The sequence below is a fragment of the Mandrillus leucophaeus genome, unplaced genomic scaffold (genome assembly GCF_000951045.1).
Source record: "Mandrillus leucophaeus isolate KB7577 unplaced genomic scaffold, Mleu.le_1.0 Scaffold625, whole genome shotgun sequence".
Taxonomy (NCBI): domain Eukaryota; kingdom Metazoa; phylum Chordata; class Mammalia; order Primates; family Cercopithecidae; genus Mandrillus; species Mandrillus leucophaeus.
The window spans coordinates 734,218-741,978 of NW_012106753.1; positions in this window are offsets into that span (position 1 = coordinate 734,218).

A 7,761-nucleotide genomic window follows, 5' to 3' on the forward strand; every position below is an offset into this window, starting at 1 on the left:
AAACTGAATTTTCATGTGAAAATTTATGTAAGAGAATATATTACATTTAAAATTTATTTTATCTGAATTTATTTATTTATTTATTTATTTTTAGATGGAGCCTTAGTCATTCAGGCTGGAGTCCAGTGGTGCGATCTCGGCTCACTGCAACCTCCACCTCCCAGGTTTCAGCAATTATCCTGCCTCTGCCTCCAGAGTAGCTGGGATTACAGGCACCCAACAACATGCCCAACTAATTTTTGTATTTTTAGTAGAGACGGGGTTTCACCATGTTGGCCAGGCTGGTCTCAAACTCCTGACCTCAAGTGATCCACCCACCTAGGCCTCCCAAAGTACTGGGATTACAGCTGTGGGCCACTGCACCCGGCCTTATCTGATTTTCAATACAATATCTGAAAGATAGACAAGTACATTCATTTTTAACAAAACACATATGGCAAGTTCTCATGCATGTTTTTGATAGGTTCTTGGAAACTGTGACTTTAAGCAAACAACATGTAATGAAATCAGTTTTACCCTGAGCTAATTGATTTAAACAAATGGTAAGTTCCTATGGCACGTTTCTGATCACAAAAACATCAACGATTTTCTAAATGAAGACCAAAATAATTCTAATATTAAAAATTAAAATACATGTGATTCATGCATGCACTTGAGAAAGATTAATAAAAACAAGTAAGACAATTATTAACTCAGTTATTTCAGTAAGGATCATGGGCGACCAGAGGCTATCCTGGGAGTTCAGGGCACAGGTGGGAACCAGCGGTGGACAGGATGCCATCTCATTGCAGGGTGTGTGTGCTCACACACACACACACACACACACACTCAGACTGGGACAAGGTAGAAATGGCAATGGACCTAATATGCAAATCTTCGGAATATGGAAGGAAACTGTAGTACCCAGAAAAAAACCCCACAGACATGGGGAGGACTTGCAAACTTCATACCAACAGTGGCCTCTACCAGGAACCCTTTTTTTTTTCCCCTCATCAAGTTTATAACAAAAGATGGTGAACAAAATATGATTTGAAGACCTGCTATATTTATTACTCACCTACTCAATAAATAGCATTCTGCTAAGTGAACTGGGCTATAAAAATGATTAAACCACCGTCTCTCTCTGGGAAGAGTTCAATATAATCCAAAGTATTTAAAGTGGTTGGGTTATAGTACAGACTACATAAATTTAGTCTGTATAGTTTGTAAAGTTGAAGAGGCTGAATTTAATATATATATATATATTTTCTCTTAAAAATGTTTTAGGAATTGCATTCACACTTAGCTTAAATAACAAGACAGAGAATTTCCTAGAAGAATGTCACGAATCAATTGCTTATTGAAATTCAGTAGATTTTTAACAGCCAGAGATAAAGCCTATTTTTAAACCCCTATTCTTCTTCACCCTAGATTTAGGAAACATGAGTATAGTAAGCATTTGGCAAAGTCCCCTGATGAAAGTAGGAGCTCAATATTCATTTGCATTATGAATAAATGAATTGCACCTGTTTCGGATACTTGGCTCTCTTCACCTAGAAGCAAACAAATAAAAAATTGAGAAAAATGTAGTCAGAAATTTTCATATTTCTGAAAAAAAATACTGTGCATACTTTTCTAAATGAAATCTTGAAATTAATTAATTTAATGTTACCTATAAAGGTTAATAAATAAGGCTCTTTCTCAATAGCTATAAGTAATTTAATTTTAATCGTTTTCTGTGAGATTTTTTATTGTCTTTAGTAAGCAACATCCATGAAAACTGTTTGATTGTATTAAGGATACTGAAATACTATCCCTTTCACCTCGTGATAACCACATTACACTCATGCTGCAAAACACTTAAAGGAAGCAAACACACTTTGGAAACTTGGTCTGGAAAAGTAAACCAAAGAGTGAAAACATGGGCTACATATTCAATTAATGCTTACAATAATTGGAGCCTTCAAAACAAGTGTTACTTAAGTACTATTTAAATATTTTCTTCTGGCTGGGCGCGGGGGCTCACACCTGTAATCCCAGCACTTTGGGAGGCTGAGGCGGGCAGATCATTACAGGTCAGGAGTTTAAGACCAGCCTGGCCAACGTGGTGAAACCCTATCTCTACTAAAAATACAAAAATTAGCTGGGCGTGGTGGCGCACACCTATAATCTCAGCTACTCGGGAGGTTGAGGCAGAAGAATCACTTGAACCTGAAAGGTGGAGATTGCAGTGAGCTGAGATTGTGCCACTGCACTCCAGCCTGGGCTACAGAGCGAGACTTCATCTAAAAACATTTAAAATATATATACATATATTATATATATATATTATATATATATTTGATGATATAACTATGATATCAATAAAGAATGCTAGTGCAAACATAGGTGTCCCATATGTGTGTATATATGTGTGTGTGTATATATATGTGTATATATATGTGTGTGTGTATATATATATTTGTTTATTTTCCAGAGGTAAACAAAAAAGAAGACAACATTTGGAAAGTTTATTAAGAAGAATAACTCATGTCCTTTGCCAAAACAAGGATGGAGCTGGAAGTGATTATCCTAAGTGTAATAACTTAGAACCAGGAAATCGAATGATTTATGTTCTCACTTATAAGTGGGAGCTAAATAATGGGCAGACATGGATATACAGAGTGGAGTGATTGACACTGGGAACTTTAAAAAAGGAGAGGATGAGAGAGAGGTGAGGGTTGGAGTGTTATCTATTTGGTGCAATGTTCACTATTCAGATGATAGGTATACTAAAAGCTCAGACCTCACCACTGTGTAATATAGCCACGTAACAAACCTGCTCATATACTCCATGAATCTATAGAAATAAAAATTAAAAAGAGGAAACATTAAAAAAGAATAAAGTGTCATAATATATGTTAGGAATTACAAGTAGAGTAACTGGGCAATCAATGTATCAAGTTCTTCAGTAAGTTAGGACACCTGGGTTTGCACTAGCATTCTTTTTGATATCATAGTTATATCATCAAGCTGGATAAATTCCACCAACAATTTGTATAGTCCTTTTAATGGAACCGCTTCAAACATCAGTATCTTCTTGTTGATTAGGTGTTTAACCCTGACAACATCCTATACTGATTAGTCAGTGCCCAGGTGTTCCTGAACTCTTTCCTGCATTTCAGTATCATCATAACCTGCCTCCTCAATACTTATTTAATATTATTCATGAGATAACCAATATAAACTTTCAAAGTGCAACTAAATTGCAGAGTTCATGTAAGTTTTCACCTGAGAACAGCATTATTTCATCACATTAAGCAGCTATCAGTAGTTATTCTTTTTGGGTAATCTTTTCCTTGTAAGAATTTTAACTTGCAACAAATTAAGTTTGTAAAACTTGTAACTTAACTGTACTGCACTGTAAACAAATAATAAATAGAGGCAAACACATACATGGTCTACTGGAAAATTAAAAATAATTCTTAAATTAGCCTCTTAAACCTCTATATTTTTAGGCTACTATTTGATCCCTTTTTCTATTTCTTTCCCTCTGTTTTCTGATTCTGAACAAGAGTTAATTTTCCAGTCTCACTAATAATCTTTAGTAGATTCACACTTATATTATGCAACCTAAATTCATTTGGAAGAAGCAATATATGTAAAAAATATTGGCATTCATATAAGATTATATCTTTGCTTAATTAAAATTATTTTTAATATACTGTAATAAGTAAAATTTATAACACCATAATATATGACAAGTTTTCTTTATTTATAATTCACTTTTAATGTCTTTGTTATATAAACACTTTTTTAAGTGACAAGAGAAAGTTGTCTTTTTCTTCTTTTTTCTGAAATGAGTTTCCCTCTTGTTGCCCAGGCTGTAGTGCAGTGGCGCAGTCTCTGCTCACTGCAACTTCCGCCTCCTGGGTGTAAGCGATTCTCCTGCCTCAGCCTCCCGAGTAGCTTGGATTACAGGCACCCACCACCATGCCCAGCTAATTTTTGTATTTTTAGTAGAGACAGGGTTTCATCATGTTGGCCAGGATGGTCTTGAACTCCTAACCTCAAGTGATCCACCCACCTTGGCCTTCCAAAATGCTGGGATTACAGGTGTGAGCCACCATGCCGGGCCTACAAAAGTAATTTTTAATGTATGCCACTAAGTGTTTTAAGTGTGGTGATAATGAATTAAATCACTAGTCATTCTCTGCATTTCTATTTTACTTGAAATCTAAAGTATAAAAAAGATCTCGGTAATTTTAAACAGTGTATCTTAAATGAAATGTAAACAACTCGATACTTGTAATAATTGAATTAAACCCAGTTTTAAACTCTGATTTGTACCACAATAATGTACTAACCAGAATGTAATCATTTTTGTTTTAAAAATTCTTCAAGTTGTAAAAGGTTTTGCACTAAAACATAAAATATATAACTAACATTACATGGAAATAATCATTGTAAGATGAATTACCACTAATTGACACATTGACACATTCAAGTACATTTTATTTTATTTTTTGAAAAGTGTTAATTCTGCTCTTTTCTCTCGGTCCAGATCTAACTGCATCCCCAGGCAGGTATGTTCCTGTATACTAATTAGTTGCCCCAAGGTCTCTATTAAGCTTTGACTCTATCTCCAGAGCTGTCAGAGGAATTAACAACTAGGACTGCATTTTACATATAAAGGAATGTAACCTACTTTTCAAAACTTATTCATTCTGGTATTAGTGCTGATGGACCACTTTAAAAAAAACTTGTGTAAATGTCTTCAAATGAAGAAACATTTAGCTATCTACTGTTTCAAGTTGTAAACAACAAGAACACTAATGTACATTTACTTGTCATAAACACCATGTGAACTTTTGTTGAATATATACATTTATTTTCCTGTCTAACCTTTTAAAAATATATCTGAGATTAAATATCATATCTTACATTGTTTGGCATATTAGCAGATACAGACATTTTGAAAAATCAGTATCCCAGACACTGCTAGGAAGCAGTATGCTCTTATGGATGGAATCCCATAGCATATGGCTCTTTCCTATTTCAGGTATTATTAATCCAAACTCTAAAAAGTATTCACAATTTACCTGTAACATTACATGATCCCAGGAGTGGCATTATAACATACCCTTATTGTGTGTTTATAATACTTACGACAACATATGATTGTGAAACATCTAAAAAAAATTAATGCTTCGGGGTGTTCTTACATTTAAAACCGTACACTGATAATTTAATAAGCATAAACTGTTCAGAGGGAAGGATTGATAGATCTTTGGGAAAATAAATAGTGAAAATAAAAGTACTATGGAAGAAAAGCCATGTTTCATTTATGTATTAGGAACTATAAATCTATCCAATAAAAACTTACAGCAAAAAAAAAAAAAAAGAGTTGAAGAGAAAAAAGTAGAACAATAAAAAATAATTGAAAATAAACCATATGGCACTAGATTAAAGTTGGAGACATTACTATAAACTCATGTTTAGATATATAGGCTCTATGTATGTGTGTGTGTATACACATATGGCAACACACATACACACATACATACAGGCCCAGTGACACAGCACTAACAACAATCACATCCTGTGTTCAAATATCATGTTCTACATGCCATTTTCTGATAAAAATACCATTTTCTGATCTTCAGGCATACCTAGAGAAACAGTTTATTGTAGAGCTACAGTTTATTGTAGAGCTACAGCTCTAGAAAAATGTAAGGAAAAATACAAATTAAGCTTGGAACATCTTAGAGTGCCAGAAAGTAAGGAAGTGCTCAAAAAATAAATGTTAGGGTCATATAATACAAACAAATAACACCACCAACAACAAAAGGAGGCAAACTGAAAGAGTTCCCAATGGGAAAAACTGGAACATTTAAAAAAACAAAATTAATATCTTATTATTAGTCTATAATCCAAATAATAAAATAAACATCCATTAGCCATACTGATATAAATAAAATATTGTATAGTAAATAAATGCTGAAGAAGGGAGAAATCTTTCAAGGAAATGACAACTAATTTATAATTCACCCAGAGACTCCCTTGCTAGGAGTCCACTTTTTGAGTGTACACTGATCTAATTGACTAGGTTTCAAAGAGAAGTGGATAAAAAGGGAAATGTATCTGGACAAAAGAGAATTTTAGCAGACACTACCTCAGTGAAGTAATTAAGTTTAATAGCTGTATCACCTGACCTTACATAAAGAAAAAATTATTTAATCTCTGTGACATTCATTTGAAAATCTCATACATCTATAATCATTAGGAATATATCAGCCAAATTCATACAGAGAGACATTCAGAAAAATATCTGGCAGATATTCGCCAAAAATCTTCAAGGTCATGAAAGGCAGTGATAAATGGTCGCAGGCCACAGCCGACTTACGAGGCATGGTGATTAAACACAATATGGTATACTAGATTAGATCCTGACATGGACGAAAGGAATTACCGGAAAAACTTAAGAAATCTGAATAAAATTTAGAATTTCATTAATAGTCATGTGTCTTTATTGAACCACAACAATAAGATTTTGTTTTTTAAAAAGCCTTTGTAACCTTGTAGAGGGGTATTCATAAAAGCTATGAAAAAGGTGTTGGATGTTGGAAAGAAAGGAATGCAAGAGACAAAGATGAATGAGGCTGAATTTGATAAGGAATATGCACAAAAATTTAAAACCCAAACTCCAAAGTTATAACTCAGGAAACTTGAATAAGCTACAATAATGTTAACAGCATGAAACTGAAAAGCTTACAACATCTTTGTAAACAGAGAAGGGCAGGTTCAGAATAGGAGTAGGTGACAAAAGCAACATTTTATTTGGGACAGGGATAGAAGTATGAGTGAGCAATATTTTGTTTGGGTTTCCAGTATTTTAAGACATTGTATCTAGTCGTGGTTTCTAAAGTATGAAAATATTTTTTTCATTTGAAGTACGATCTCTAATGTAAAAGAAAAACAAATGGAGAGATGATGACATCCTTGACAAATGAAAAATAATGCAGTTTAACTAGAAATAATTTAATATTCTGGTTTGAGAGATTAAGAATAAAATATAGGAAAATTCAGGAAGGTACTTCTTGCCACACTGAGGAATTTCCATATTGTGCTGAAGCAAATCAAGAACACTGTAATTCCAAACCTTCTGATCAATAATTAGAATTGTATTTTAAAGACTAAAGCGGGAAAATGTGTAAAAGACTGATAAAATACTGAATGAATTTATGGATCTGAACTAATAGGGATAATTGAAATGCAGAAAAGCAAATCCATTTGAGAGTAATCAGATAAATAAAACCAAGCCAATGTTTTCTACAATTATATGTTTATGTATAGGAAAGGGATAACTCAAGATTTTCTCTCAGATTTCTAAGCCAAGGAGAAGAGTGAATAATCTCAAGAGGTGACAAGGGGTCTAGTATTTAGAGGGAAAAAAAAAATGTTTTGGGTAGGTCCTTGGGTAGATAGTGTAAAGACACACCCAGTCAAATTCTTTCCCAACCAATTTTTTCCTTGCCTTTTACTTCCGGGGATCTAAAACCCGAAGAGGCAGTTGTAGTAGGGTTACAGTCAGTGACATGCAGGTTGAATTTTCATGGAAAGCTTCTCTTCACAAGTAAGGAGGAAAATTTTCACTGGAGAAAGCATGCATGTCTCTTTTCCCTTTTTCCATGTGAAATACTGACAGATGGCTGCACTGGCTCAGCCATTTCATGAAAGTGAGGTAGGAAGCATGAGGTAAATTACAAGATACCTTGTCAGACTATGCAACCAATGCAACAG